Genomic DNA, 14598 nt, shown 5'->3' on the forward strand with positions numbered 1-14598 from the left:
CTGAATGAATAACTTCATTATCATATAATAGTAATCAAACAATTTAATTTAAAAATCAATTTATTGTGTGTAAATAAAATACACAAACACATAAGTACATAAGTTCTACTCAAGTATTGATCAAAACTCTGTAAGAAGCAGCTTATTTCCAGACAGGAGCATTTTGTTTTCTACCAGTTTGCTGTTGGAAGCCATTATCTAATCTGAGAAACAGATTAGATTTAATAAACTTCTTAAGAATTTTGATAAATGTATTTTCTTGTACCTAAGTAAACCCAGCATTTCCCCCCTCCCCCACTGTTCTTTCTTTTCAATCAGTAATTTCTGCCTCTCACTTCTGATTTACCAGAGACTCTAGTAAGTTTGCCTTAGCAATTTAATCAAATAAACTAAGGCTTATATGTAATTCTAGACTATTATTTTCTGCTAAATTGTAAAGCTTTTTCATGTTGTATTAAATTGTGGCGTGGTGTATACAGGCAGGCAGACTGAATCATGAAATCCCCATATCCTGGAAAATAGGAGTTTTGAGATGGCAAACTATAATTTAGTCAGGTGAAACTGAGTCTGTGTGCTTTTCAGGGCACTACTTTGACTTAAATCCAAATACTAGTCTAAATTGATAGTTCGAAGTACAGTTAATCAATACAAGTAATTTGTAAGGTGCTCAGAAGATTTTGTGTGAAAATCTTTAAATAATAAAACTCTTAATTTGTAGAAGGTACAGCTGCCATGTACAATTCCTATTTTGTGTATTCTTTATCAGATTTCTAATTTTTTAATATATATCTTGTATAAGCTCTACAGTTTTATTCTATCTACCCTTGAAAAATGTAAGAGTTATTGTATCTGATACTGTAGAGTAGACATAAGCTAAAATATACCTACTGAAAGTAAGAGAAAAGGAAGTAAAAATTGAATATGCACATAGAACTAGATTGTAAGAGGTGCTTATAATTGATATTTTTGATAAATTAGAACCCATTTTAATTAAGAAAGAGTTTATCACTGAGATCTGCTGCATAATATTGCAAATTGATTAAACAAATAGTGCATAGATACAATTTACTAGTTGGAATCTACAATCTTTTTTGAGTAGATGACCTATAAGTAGCAAATAAACATTGAGAAGTATTTGTGTGAATAACTTATATTTAGTTTGTGTTGTATTCTCCATATACAACCTTGAAATGAATTTTGTTGGGTTGATTAAGTAATACACTACTGTCTCATAATCAAAAATAGTTTTTAATTAAATCTGTTAAATAATCAGAGCAATACTTGTATTGAACGCTTTCTTCATTGTGGGAATTATTTTCTGCTTTGTGTGTTTATAAAATTGAGAGAAGGATAAATAAAGCATTGATGATCAGCAGAAAAGACGTAAAAGATTTTGTAAGTATTGGAGAATTTTGATAAACTATAAGTGAAAATGCTTAAACAGACTTAATATAAAGGAGAATATTAAAAATGTTTAGAATATTTATGTTTTCATTAAAGGTATTATTTATACTAAGGTATTATCTCAGTATAAAGGACACGGTGGCTCAGTGGGTTAGGATGCTGAGCTTGTTGATCAGATGGTCAGCAGTTTGGCGGGTCGAATCCCGAGTGCCGCATAACAGAGTGAGCGCCTGTTACTCGTCCCAGCACGTAAAAATGCAAGTAGAAAAATTGGGACCACTACGGTGGGAAGGTAACAGCATTCCGTGCGCCTTTGGCATCTAGTCATGCTGGCCACATGACCACGGAGACGTCCTCGGACAAACGCTGGCTCTTCGGCTTTGAAACGGAAATGAGCACCGGCCCCTAGAGTTGGAAACGACTAGCCCACATGTGCGGGGGAAGCTTTACCTTTACCTTTAGTTCAGGGATGCAAAAATATGCCATCAGCCAGAGTCCTTTTTTCAGTCCTCTGATTGGGTAGGGGCAAAATGTCCAGGCTTTATGGGGGTATTTATTGGAATTTGGATAGGTACAGGTGCAAAAAGAATTTGTTATGCTTTGCAACAGTGAAGACAGGCTCACAACCATATCATCTCTTAAACTGTTCTCCACAGCCCCCAGGCCTCACTTTTTTTGGAAGTCCGACCTTTAAGCTTGAAGTCTGGAGTGGCATTGTGTCAACAGAAGTTGCACATGCTTGTCTTAATTTGAACACTGATTTCTCAACACATCTCAATTTTTCTTCAGTTACTCATTTAAAAAAAGAGAGAGAGGGAGAGAGATTGTATTGTTAGTACTGCTTTGGACAACAGCATTTAAAATATTCTTGTTCCGGATTCCTGTTTGAGAAATGTTCATTTTCAAAAAAAAATCTTGTCATGGACATTCCTTCATGTCATTGACATGGATATATAACATTTGTTCTTGCAGATATAATTTAACAAAAAGTTTTTCTAGTTGGCTACTAAATATAATTTGATAAGATATTGTGGTATTTGCATTTTAAAAGGAAAGGAAATGTATGAAGGATATAAATCCAGTTTTGGAAGTAATGATTCTCATATGCTTCCTCTGCAATTGCTTTGAATTTGGGTTTTTTTTGGGGGGGGGTTTGATTGGTGGTCAATATTTGTAGTCTTATTGCATGTCTGGTTTTAAAACTGTAGCCTCCTAGAATCTGAGTTGATGTAAGTTAGCCCACTAACTTACTGAAGTTTCTGAAGTATTGGGAAACTGGGGTATTTCATTTACTCACTAATTTCTTCTGTGATTATTCTGTCCACAGAGTAAATGTTGCTCAATCCCTCTGTATTTAAATGTGTCAGTATTAATTTTCTAAATAGCAACAGTTCATTAAAGATGAATTCTTATGCAAAGCCAATATCTTCCTCCACCTTTCTTGCAATCTCTTCTTTGAACCGTGTCTCATAGTTGCCTTTCCCTAAAGTGTCAGTGCAGAACAAAGACATGGATTTTTCATTATTTTATATACTAAAAAGGAGTATTTCGGCTCCTATGTGGACTACAACTTTAACGGGGGTGCTCTGCCCCTGAAGTTGTTAGTTGCTGTTCTTAGAGAATAGTTTTCCAGTTTTATACTGTTCCAAATAAATATATTGAACCATGCCACATTGTCGTAAGTAATGGAAATATCACACAGGTAAATATCTAGTATTTTAAATTCTTTTTGTTTTAGTTACTGTTTTTTTCTTGATTATTCTCTGTGATGTTCTCAAAATAGTCATTATTTAAAGTATAAAAGTACATTAATAATACATTGCATTGTTATTAAAGCAGTATATAAATGATACAATGAACATAAAAACTATAAATATCCAATTTTAAAAGTTTCTTTTGTTCGCTTAAATGCAAATTCAAATAATTTAAGATCTTGGGGGCTCACCCTACTACCTTTATAGCTCTCTTGATGAGGAGTTGTGGAAATGGTAGCTCAGTACATGTGGAGGTTGCTTGGTTTGATGAAAGGGTTCATGGTGCCTTAATATTATGCTTGTTTACTTGGCATGTATTAAAAGTAGATTACCTATATTGACTTGATTATAAACTCTGAATCCTGATAAATACTATCCTGCTGTGTTACAAATTAAAGGCAGATATGTATAATTCATGAGTGTACATCCCTCTTCATTTTTTTGCATTCTGTTTACCACAGTTCAGCAACACATTCAGTTTACGTTGATAAAAACAGCAATATCTTTTCATAATCTGTACTGTAATGATTAGGGATTCTTACCATTTAGCAGGCAAGAATCCTTACATAAGCATACACTTAAGGCTAAAACAGTGTCCAAAATGGGACAGATAATATTGATAGGTTACTATTGATGTTACTAGTCTCTTCTTAAAAATCTCCAGTGATGGAGCACCCATGCTTTCTGGAGGCAAGCTGTTCCACTGGTTGATTGTCCTCACTGTCAGGAAGTTTCCAGGTTGCTTCTCTCTTTGATCAGTTTCCAACCATTGTTTCTCATCCTTCCCTCTGGTGCTTTGTGAATAACGTGACCCCCTCTGCTTTGTGGCAGCTCCTCAGATACTGGAACACTGCTATCATGTCTTCCCTATTTCTTCTTTTCTTTAGACTAGCCAAACCCAAGTCCTGTAGTCGTTCTTCGTATGTTTTGTTCTCCAAGCCTCTGATCATCTTAGTTGCTCTTCTCTGAATTTTTCCCAAACTCTCATCTTTTTTGTGATATGGTGACCAAAATTGGCTGCAGTATTCCAGGTGTGGTTTTACTAGGGTTTTATAAAGCGTGATCTTGATTCTATACCTCTTATACAACCCAGGATTGTTTTAACTTTTTTGGTTGCTGCTGCACACTTCTGGCTCATAGTCAAGTGATCGTCCACTAGGACTCCAAGGTCCCTCTCACAGTTACTGTTTTTAAGCCAGGCCTCACCCAATCTGTATTTGTGCCTTTGGTTTTTCCTGCCTAAGTGTAAGACTTTGCTTTTCTCCACATTGAAACTCATTTTGTTGGATAGGGCCTGTTGTTCAAGTTTGTCAAGAACTTTTTGGATCCTGAATTTGTCTTCTGGGGTGCTGGCTACTCCTGCCAGTTTGGTGTCATCTGCAAATTTGATGAGTTCCCCTTCAATTCTCTCATCTAAGTCACTGATGAAGATATTGAAGAGTACTGGGCCTTGTGGTACCCCACTACTTATTTCTCTCCATGTGGATGTAGTCCATTGAGGACTACTCATTGAGTACGGTTTGTTAGCCAGCTGTAGATCCATGTGTCCATGTAAGGTGGCAATGGGAAAATTCTGAGGGATCAGGGATCTTAATCCAACTTCCATTTTTTTAAAGGCTCAAGGATTGTCAAAGGACTATCTAACTACATGAAAGAAGGGGCAGCAGTATGCATTTTCTCCCTTTATGTGTGGAAGGGGCACTTTAATGGCAGGTAGGGGGGAGTGAGAGAGCTCTGGGACAAACCAATAGCATTCTTACCCTGAATCTCTTCAGGATAAGAAAGAAAGTCTGTCCTTTTTAAACCAACTTGAAGAATTAGGTATTCACCTGGTCTGAAGGTTATCTGAGTCCATCACTATGACTTTGTCTTTTTAAAAATTAGAGCTACCTTTATTTTTTTATTTATATATATTTTTACAACATTGTCATAACTTCAATTGCTAAATTAAAGGTCTAAATGAGGACTATCTGTATAGTTTTCCAAACTATCTTCCTAGTTAGTGTTCAGTCACATATTCCTTTTAGCTCATTAGATTGTTATTGTGTTCTTTTGTGATTTTCCTATTTATGTGTCAGTGGAGACTGAGTTAAAAACCTGAATGAATTAATTCTCTATTTAATTAAACATGCTAAAATTGAGTTGAATACAGTTAAAGTCTGTTGTATCTGTTTTGAAAATGAACATGCACTATTTAGACCATGTTTATACATCACTCATGGGTGTAGGAAACATGGTGGCAAATTTGAACCTTTGTTTTATTAGCCAGAATGGTTTTATTAACAAACGTTAAAACACTTAAATACATTTCTCTTCAGTGAATATGTAATATGATTCTCTGTGACATAAGATAAGGAATGTCATTCTAAATGTGTATTTTTGCACCACAAATCTTGAGAATATATCATAAATGCTTGTTGTAGCAGACACTGAACAACTGATACTCTTAATGTTTTATTATGACCCAGTGTAGTAATATTATGTAATTAGAAATGTTATTAGTTTGGGTTTACGAATTTTGTGTATGGAATTATTCTGGATCATATACATTTCATCAGTACTGTTTGAAAGCATGGAGGTTTGCATGGATTTTGATAGCTTTAAAGTCTAAACCTGAATTTGGAGAGGCTATGAGAAAATCAATTTTGCTGAAATATTCTTTATATCTAATTAAAGCTAATAAAACTTAATTGTCAAATTCTAGGAAGCTTATATTCAGAAGATAAGAAGGGATTAACTACAGCTGTGATTACTGGACTTGAGATAATGAAAAATCTATTGTTGCTGCTTTTATTATTTGATTTTAATTTAATGTTGATACCCAGTATGGGTAGAAAGGATGTAGACCTCAAGCTGTAGCTCTGTATGTTCATGAATTATACATGCCAGTCTAGTTCCAATAGAGCAGACCAATGTTAATCTGGATTCAGAATGTATAATAAAGTCAGTGTGTCTAATCTATTTGTAATCCTGTCTGAGGACAATCTACTTTGATAATATTACCTTCTGTCACTTATATATCAAAAGAATATGGCCTTTTAATACTTCAGCTGAAATGCTGAAACTGAAAACAAGGTTGTATATGTTTATTCTTTCCCCTTGAAATCTTTAAAACAATCTGGGAGTATAACTTGTTTTAAACTAGAAATTAGAGTGTAGTAATCAGTGAATTTGAATATTTGAAGATTGGAAGAAATCATATCTCCCAAGTTTCATAAGTGATCAAGAGTCAGGGATGACGATCTATCCAAAGTTAATTACAGGTAGTCCTCACTTAACAATCCTAATTGCTAAGCAAAGTGGTTCTCAAGCAAAACATCACATAACTGCCTTGTTTAGTGACAGCAGTTCCAGAGGTCCCTGTTGCTGTCATTAAGCAAATTCCAAGCAGTACCTAAATAAGGACCACCCTGATCAACGTCATCCCAACTCACTGTCAGATTGTCCTGGCCAGGTTGCTGTCAACAGCTTGCCCCAGCTGACTGGATGTGGAATAGGTTACCCTGGCAAACTGGACGCGGGGACAACTCACCACTGTGGGGCAATGAGGACGAAGTGGGAAGGGGAAGAGGCACTTCCCAGCTGATGGGATGTGGCAACAACTCGCAGAGAGGAGAAGACTATGGGAGACTCTCTCCAGGATCGGAATTTGAGGATGTCTACTGTCCCAGTTGGGATCACTTCAAAAGAATCTGAGATTTTAAGAAATACTAAACATCTCCAAGTTTGGATATGCTCAATCTCACAGATGGCTTGAATTTCAGCATCTCTTGTTTTATGTTATTTCCTTTAGAGAGAAGGTATTGTTATTTGATTAATAAAAAAAATCCTTAAATTCTCATCCTGTGGAGAGAGCCTACTATCATCTTCAATCATACGTCAACATCTCCTCTCTATCAAGGCAGACCAAACCAAAATGTCCCATTCTCTCCCCTCTTTTGTTCCCCCATTAGAAAAATGTTGCTTAGTAAAGTAGGTCATTCCCATCTCCCGTTTCCTACCAGTCTGTCAATTGCATCTTATCACAATATTGATAACTGTCAATAGCTAAGCAAAGTAGTCACAGCTTGTGTCTGGCAGTGAGGATTGGGGAGATCCAGCCCCCGTATGACAGACAGAGTAGAGAGGGGACAGTCTGCCATTGTGAAAAAACATCAATCACACTTCTACTTCCCCAAGATGATCCTTCTCCGAGTCTTTCCTTGCCAGCTGTTGTGGTGGAATAGAAATGGTGAACTTTTTTTCTTTACATGTGAGTTGGGTTTTAATACAAAATCTCTTTTTGAAAAAATATAGTCAGTGCTCAAGACATAAAAAGGAGCTTATTGAAAAAATATAAAAAGAGAATAAAAGAGCAAGAAAAAGAATTCCAAATAGTCAGTTTGACCAATGATGTATTACCTTTTTGAAACAGATTTTGGATTTTAAACATGAATTGCAGCTCTGATGCAGAGCATCTAGGCTTTATCTTTGCATGTTAGGCATGTTGTACTTTTACTGGAGAACTCTACCTCCAAAGAGAAAGGTAAGGCAGCAGATGGAACCATGAAGGTGCTCTAATTTTTAGAGGAGAGACTGATGTTGATCAACTGGCTGAGCCTTCTCTTCTAGATCCTAAATCTGTAGGCCAAGTGTTACAGGGCTGGAAGTGTAGAATTTGCACACAATGTCTACATAAGGGCTGTCATAATACTACTGCCTTTTTATTTAGTGTATTTTAATACTTTATCATGTCTAATTGCTAAGTGAAAAAATAAATGTAAAGGTTGCCATCAGATGTCTGCAGTAATTCTACAAGGAACTCAGGGCAGTCACAGGTTTCAGCTTGAACATATTACATTCCTTTATTACAGATACACAACCTAAATGAGACAAAGATCAACTTCTGCCAAATAAAGAGTCTAGGCATATACAGACAGCATAATACTTTCACCCCGCCCATTCTTAAGTTGCATAGGACTGATAGCTTCATTCCCCAGCCCCAACTAGCACGTGGCTCCTGAAAACACCATTGACCAGTAGTGTGGGCTGAGTTACTCTCCTTGTCTCCAGACCTGGAAAAACAGCAGGTCTTCAAGCTTTCTGATAAGTGAGTAAAGTCAGGACTATCCAAACCTCAAGCTATATATTCCAGGGGGTAGGGCAGCTACAGAACAGGCACACTTCTTGGATCCCATTAGGTGACAATCTCTGATTGATGGAGACCCAGAAAATTGTCCCTTCTGCTTAACCTAATGGTAGAAGCAATAGAAGTAAGGTGATCCTTCAAATATACTGTGCCCGTATCATGTAGGTGTTTATAGGTAATAACTTCTAACCTGAATTGCACTTGCTGCCTTACTAACTTCAGCCTCTGACAATTAAGCAGTTTTATACTTGCTGACCACTTCTATTTACTCTCAGAACATTTATTAAATATGAACTAGTCATTACTATATTGATGATCAAGTATAAGCCTCAGAGTTAATACCACCGGATCGAGTAATAAAGAGCAAGCTAATAAGTTATCTTAACGGTGATCAAACTGTTTAAAATGTGATCTAAAATAAAATGTTAAGATTTAGGCCTGTCTGTAAAATTGATGCATTTTAGAACCGTGTAGGCTTTGAAAATTACTCAGAATTTTTTTTGAAGATGTGGGAGCACAAAACCTCTTTAAAAGAGCCATATAGTATCTTTTTCAGTTTCTGCATTAACAGAAGCTGCTTTAATGATGCAACTTTAAAGAGACCCTACATTCATGTTCCTGCATATTCCAAAGCACTTCTTCAAAATTATATTTGACGGGCAAATTGATTTATTGCTACTTTCCTATCTTGTTCTATCACTGAAGTAATGCATAAAGATTTATGAGTTAAGGTATGGAGTAGTAGAATATTAGGCATATGACATTTCTCTGATTAACTAGAATTACTTTATCTAAGAACATGGTCTATAGCAGAATTTAAAATATAAATAATTTTTTCTGAGGTTTACAAATGCGCTATCTTATTTATTTATTTATTTATTTATTTATTTATTTATTTATTTATTTATGTTTTGATTTGATTTGATTTATACATAAGCCATTTTATGTGCCATAACCTTGGGCGGTTCACAACAACAGTAACCCATCCCCCTGCGCAAAATCATTAGGTATTACAATTCAGTCAACTGAATAATTGTTACAGAAACTAATTAATTAGCAGCAGATATATTTATAATGGAACATTCTCAGAGCATGTGGTATGAATGTATTCTAAATAGTATTGTAAAGATTACTGTTTTTGTAAAAAGATTAGTAATTACTTCAATAGATAAGCCATATAACCTGTTGTCAGCTTTTTAATTTTGTTGTTGATACTTATGATTTTCCTAGTATTATGAAATTCTCATTAATTAATAAAAGATCTTCGCTCTTCACTTATTAATTAGTCATTTAAAAATTAAACATTGTTCTTCATTGCTTTATTTTGTTTAAGATAGAAATGTAAGTGTAATGGATAATGTTAAGTTTTTGTAATCTAAATATGTATGATATGTAGTTAAGAACATAGTTTGTCTGGACAGAACAGAACCAGGTTTTCACAGGTTGTATAGTCAAGCCCCCAAATGTGTGATGCTTCTCAGATTTACACACAATTCCCCAAAAGCCTGGACCCAAAATTTGAAAAAAAAACCCTGTTTTGCTATCATACAGATTACTTTGGATGCTTTCTTGATTTCATTCTCTATCATGATTGACCTAAATATTTTTGTTAGGGGGTGGGGTAGGTGTAATGTGCTTCTAGTATTAAGGTTCCTTTGAGAGATGAGTACCATTTCCAGCAGGGATTCTGTGGATATAACTTCCTTCTTGGAAGCTTCTAGCTTTTGTTATATTATGCTTGATGTATACTTGTAGAGCCACCCTGTGCCCAATAAGCCTTTTTCTATCTGGTGTAATCTAAATAGTTGGTAGCAAGACATAGCTGGCTCTCTGCATTCCACCAGGTATTTAAAATTCCCTATCTATGTTTTCATCTAAAATTAAGCACTTTTAGTTCATCTATCTTGTGTCCTCTTCCTAATCTATTTGGCATTTATATTTCCTTCTATGGCTCTATGGCCTCTTTGGTCCCATATTCTGCCTGTATGTATCTGGGTTATTTAATCCTCAACTGAGTGATTAATCTAAATTTACACACAATTCCCCAAAAGCCTGGACCCAAAATTAATTGTGATTCATCTGAAAACAGAAGCTCCCTACTCTCTCAAGGATTAGCTACATCAGTATATGCACATCACAACATGTCATTTGCTTTTATAAAAGTCTTTGTTGCTAGTGAGGTGAGAAGAGGACATGGAAAGGAGCCAATATTTTGTAAACTGTAATTTAACTAGTTCTGATAAACTAGCCCTAACTTTAAGGTGGGTGGTAATTGCATGGGAATAAACATATTATTAAAATATATTTGGGCTTGATGGTAAGATACTCACACCTACTTCTTACCCCAATTCTCTTTTAAAATCAAGGATGACTTAAATTATTTAAGTAAATAAATTGTCACTCTGTTGTGATGTATGTAATCATTTTCCAAATAAACTCTTTTAAAAATATAAACATGAAATTTCTCATTGCACATACAGTACTGTTCTGCAAACAATTTATCCTATATAGATTGTAATTAAGACAATCAAATGAATGTCACTCCTTTCTTGCTATAATCTACTTCAGAAATGTGGGAGTGAGAAATCAACTCATATCACTAGTGCTTTTTCATAACACAACTTATTCACACAAGTCATTATGTGGTATAAATGTGAAGCTCTATCTATCTGCATAGGAAACCAGATACATCTTTCACTGAAGCTTGACTGAAAAAATGTAAGGGAACTGATCTTTTGAATGTACTTTTCAATTTAAATGTAGCTTAATATTTAATTATAGCATAATCTCCTATAGCTAGAATTTCATTAATCTGTTTACTCTGTAATTTGAAGAAATAGGAATAATATATGTTAAGTCTACTACAATCCATCTAGGCAAACAGGTATAACAGGATAATGTTTTCTAGAACATATTGAAAAATTCAAAATAAAAGTATTCCAAAATCCTTCAATGAGTCCTTAAGGAACTAAAAAAATAGCACTGATGATGTACAGTATTGACAAAAATATGTTCTTAAAATCTTGCATTGTGTCTCAGGATTAGAAGGTAGCCGGTGTAACTCTTAATGTATAAAATATAATGTATAAAAAGAACTCCAAGGGGATTCTAGAAACTAGAACTATATTAACTTAAACAAATAGGCAAATAGGCAAAAAATAGAAATAAAAATGTTGCCCAGGCAGAAGCAATGAATGCAGCTTGGGCACATTGAGGGTGCTGTCTCATTAACTTGCTTGAGTTCTTTAAAAGTGTTAAGCATATGGATGAAGGTGATGTACCATATCACCTTACCAAAAACTCTTAAATAACTTGAGTAATGTGATAGCAGGGGAGGTTATCCGATGGACTAATGACTAGTTGAATAATAAAAAACAAAGCATAGGATAGATGGACAATTTTCACAATTGAAGAAGATAAATTGGTTCTCCCAAGAATCTGTTCTGGACCCAATACATCCAAGGTCCCTTCCAACTCTGCTATTCTGTTAATTCTGTTCTGTGGAATGATTTAATATGAAAAAAATGCATAAATGGACCATGAAGAGCTCCAAAGGGATCTCTCCTTCCGTAGTCACTAGGTTACTAAATGGCAAATGCAAATCAGTGTTAACAAGCACAGTGTCGTGCCTGTTTGCAGCTAGGAATCCATGTTTCACTTATAAAAGGATGGGGACTGAACTGCCAATGGCCAACTAACAAAAAGATCTTGTAGTTGTAGATGGTTAAGTGAAAATCTATGCAATATGCAACAGTGGTTAAGAAAGCAAATTTTCTGCTAAGTCATCAGAAAAGTGATGAGGCACAGTAGTTCAGCTTATCTTACATGCCCCATCCAAATTTATTGTGCAGCCACATTGGAGAGAGAAATTGTGGAGCTGGAGAAAGTGCAGAAAAGAGCAACCAAGATGATCAAGAGACTTGAACTTGTGTTCCATATCAGGATAAGATAAGACGCAAGAACATATGATAGAGGCTAACATGTACAATGTGCTGCCACAAGATGCATTGGCTGCTAGGTTAAATGGCTTCAGAAGAGGTCTAGACAAATTCCTAAAGGACGGTTTTATGTATGGCTGCTTGGGAACAGCCTCCAGGCATGGGAACAGCTTATTACAAGAGCAATAATAGAAGAGGAGAACTGTCTGTCTGCAAGCTTCCTAGATGTATGTTTTGGCTCACTGTGAGAGGTGGCATGCTGGCTTGATGTGTCTATGATTGATTCAGTAGGGTATTCTCATACTTTGGGGGGGAAAAACAGCTGGTCTTTTTCCTGTTATGCAACAAGATGATTCTTCTACCAAATAATACCAGTTCTATAGATTAACAACTGATGTTAATAAAGCCCTAGATATTACATATTTACTTTTACACACACACACACACACACACACACACACACACACACACACACACACAAATAAATCTAGGCCTTTATTAATGTCAGTTCAAAGACTGTGCATGAATTTTGAAAAGTAAAATCAACTTAGAGTGTACTTTTTTTTTCTTTTTGTCTCCGCATCTGTTGGCACATACACTAGGACTAGGAAGATATCAGAAAGGCGAGGGCATTGCTGAGCATTGGAGATCTTTTGATGTTATAGACAGAAGCTGTAAGCTGATTGTTTCATCCTGCACAAGTCAGTAGCTGATGCAAAATTCCAAAGGGACATGGCTGGTACCAAGGGAACCTAGACAGAAACTCACTTTGCCTCAGTCTGCTTAATGCTGTAATGCTTGGCTGATAAAACAACATCCTCTACTAGGAGGTGGAGGGTAGGTTATATGGGCATCACTGATGGTGCTGACACCGTAGATCTTATCCTCTGCTCCGTAGTGTAGTATTTGGAAACAAGGCTTCATTTTGAAGTATGTTGTTTAACTATACTGCATTTGCTGGGACTGCATGACTGATTTATTCTTAGCCAGGCATATTTCTAACCTCTTTCCCCATGGGTTCAACCCAAGAGCCCTGTTTAATGATAGAATTTCTTGGTTACTCAGTTTGAGGGACCTGCCCTATTACTTTTTGTGTTGGACGATTTGCAATTTTCCCCTGGCAACTGTGTCTCTCTATTGCTATCTATGGATAGCTTTTCTGCCTATTTGGCATTTCCTCTTTTGGTAGTTGTATGCATTATTTTATTGTTTATTTATCCTGTGCGTGCACATGTATGAGTTTTTACTGTATAGCCGGGAAACAAAGACATTTCTCTGAAGACATTTGCAAGTAGAGATAAAATTAAATCATAGAAATTTCCAGAACACAAACAACTTACTGGCTGGCTTGCCTTCCCCAAAACATTCAGCATATCCTTTTTCAACAAAACATTTGTTGAACTGACAGAACTATGATATGATAGATAAGGAGGAGATGTCTGGTATAATGGAAGCAATCCTTCTTTAAAATATGACAGGTACACCAGGACTCCTATAACAGAAGGCAACTGGTGCCGACGGGTCAAAGTAGATCAAGGGGGAAAGCAGCAGAAGTTGAGGCTTTAGTGATGAGTCACTGAATACATAGGCCTGACAGGATTCATGAACCTGACATTCTGGTTGAATTAGTAACTGAAATGTTGCCTTTGTATGGTATGTGATTCTGTTTGAGACATTTTGAATACACATGTGAATCAAATAGCTTTAGACAGGTTATTGAAAGGAAATGTAAGGTTAAAAGAGATTGGACTGGCTGAAGGCAAGATGTCACCAATCCAAATAACTGATAGTACATGCATGGATGCAAGCAAACTGACTGAAGCTGGATAGTGCACTTGACAAGGCATGTGGACACACAGTAGTTTTGGGATCTTGTTATTGGATAACTTTGTGTTCTTGGTCATTCATGTCTCATAACTAATATGAGCTTCTGTATTACTGTCTGAGATTAGAATGCTAGGTTAGAGTAGCTTGGAATGCTGGTCTTCTGCACTTGTAACCTATTTTGTCAGATGAACTTTTCATATCAACTTGCACATTATATGGAATTCTGTATTATTCATATTTTGGATTTTTAATATAGTTTTAAGTTAGATGCAATAAGGAAAAAAGAAAAATTAAGAGGGGAAAGGATGTTTAATCCTATAATTTTCATATCAATTATTTTCTTTTTAACGTTATTTTCCCTAAACATTTCCACAAAGAATGAGTGGTAAAAGTCCAAGAGACAGCTATATTGTCTAAGCAAAAAGGTTCAAATAGCAAAACCTTCTAGCTATTTCCATTAGGTTTTGGAAGTATTATAACCTGAAGATTATGAGTTTAGGCTCCTTTTGGAGAGATAGGGTTTGGGTATACAGTATTCTCTTTTTTA

At 35.6% G+C, this 14598-nt stretch overlaps 1 protein-coding gene across 3 annotated transcripts in view; it reads left to right on the forward strand.

The window, feature by feature from the left end:
* ARHGEF3 (Rho guanine nucleotide exchange factor 3) overlaps positions 1 to 14598 on the forward strand; it is a 145010-nt gene that overhangs the window by 52982 nt on the left and 77430 nt on the right. The window lies entirely within an intron of this gene.

This window comes from Vipera ursinii, assembly GCF_947247035.1.
Source record: "Vipera ursinii genome assembly, chromosome: 2".
Lineage (NCBI taxonomy): Eukaryota > Metazoa > Chordata > Lepidosauria > Squamata > Viperidae > Vipera > Vipera ursinii.